Consider the following 1,444-nt stretch of genomic DNA (forward strand, 5'->3'; position numbering starts at 1 on the left):
GGGGGGGTAAAAAAGGCTACGTTTTCTAGAGAAAAAAGTGTGTCTATTTGATCATTTGAGTACATTTGTTTTTTTCCCTCTTTTTCCGAAATCCACATAAAATAAACAGAGAGAACAACTTGGGTTACATAACTCTGCCCATCTCCTCTGTGAGGACGCTGTTTCCCTCTCAGCCTGGATCGGCTCTGACACCCTGACAGGCAACATAGAAGCCCGGCGTGGCGTATATTGCTGAGTACATTGTTCCAGATCTCCTTGTTATAAAATGAAAAAATCGCCACCCCCCCCCCTCCCCCGTCCTCCACAGCCACCATAATATCGGTGAGCAGTTGGTGGGTGCTCTGGTGTGGTTTGCTCCTTCTTTCAAACCAAACATCTACCGTCCTTATCTCTCCTCCTTTTTTGTATATGTTACTCTCTTGTAACACATCTATTCTTCGGCAATGATATGACCAAATTGTGTTGCAAGTTATGTAAAACTCTTTCTAAAAGTAAACACAATGTCGTCAGTATGTGACCAGTCTAATACATTATTAGTATCTTCCTCTTGCTCAGTCGGGACTGAACAAGGCCCAGTTCTGCTGAGAGCCTCTTTATGGAAGTTGTCAAAACACCAAAACACCCCCCCCCAAAACAACAACAAACAAACCCCAAACAAACACAAAAACAACAACAACATACAAAACAACCCGTTCTTCATGAAGTCCGAACGGAGCGAAACTGCATAAGGTCATATGAACACCAAGGGGTGGATGTCAACAGAGAAGTCCAAACGGGGAATCAGACTTACTCTGCTCACCTCTCTAGCTTCAACAGCACAAAGTCTGCTTCGACTATCAAAGCACCCCGGAAATAGCGGGTCACAAGAGAGTGACAAACATACAAAAGAAGAAGGAGAAAATGACGATAGTAAGGATGAGGAAAGAAAAAGCAGCAGTTCCCCCTATGTTGTTCCAGCACAGTGTTTTAAAAATTAAATCAATATCACAAATGTATATCCGAAATACCCAAGTCTCCGTATATACTCTTTGTTTTTATTTTCCCACTTTACAGCGATGATGATGATGATGATGATGATGATGATGATGATGATGATGAGGATGATGATGATGATGATGATGATGTCGGCTCTTTCCGATATTGTCCAAATCGCACCAATACATAATTTATAGATCTAGTGAACGCTTTTTGCTATAGCGTCATCACTTTGTTTTCTCAGATACAATGTTCCTGAAGAAGCCAAACAGGCGAAACGTTGAACATCCAGGCCTGTACGAACATCTGATTAAATATGACCAACCCTAGCCAAGTCTCAAGTACATTGTATATTGTTTTTTACTTTAAAACATGATGATGATGACGATGACGACGATGATGATGATGATGATGATGATGATGATGACGATGACGATGATGATGATGATGATGATGATGATGATGATGA

The sequence above is a fragment of the Aplysia californica genome, unplaced genomic scaffold (assembly GCF_000002075.1).
Source record: "Aplysia californica isolate F4 #8 unplaced genomic scaffold, AplCal3.0 scaffold01453, whole genome shotgun sequence".
Lineage (NCBI taxonomy): Eukaryota > Metazoa > Mollusca > Gastropoda > Aplysiida > Aplysiidae > Aplysia > Aplysia californica.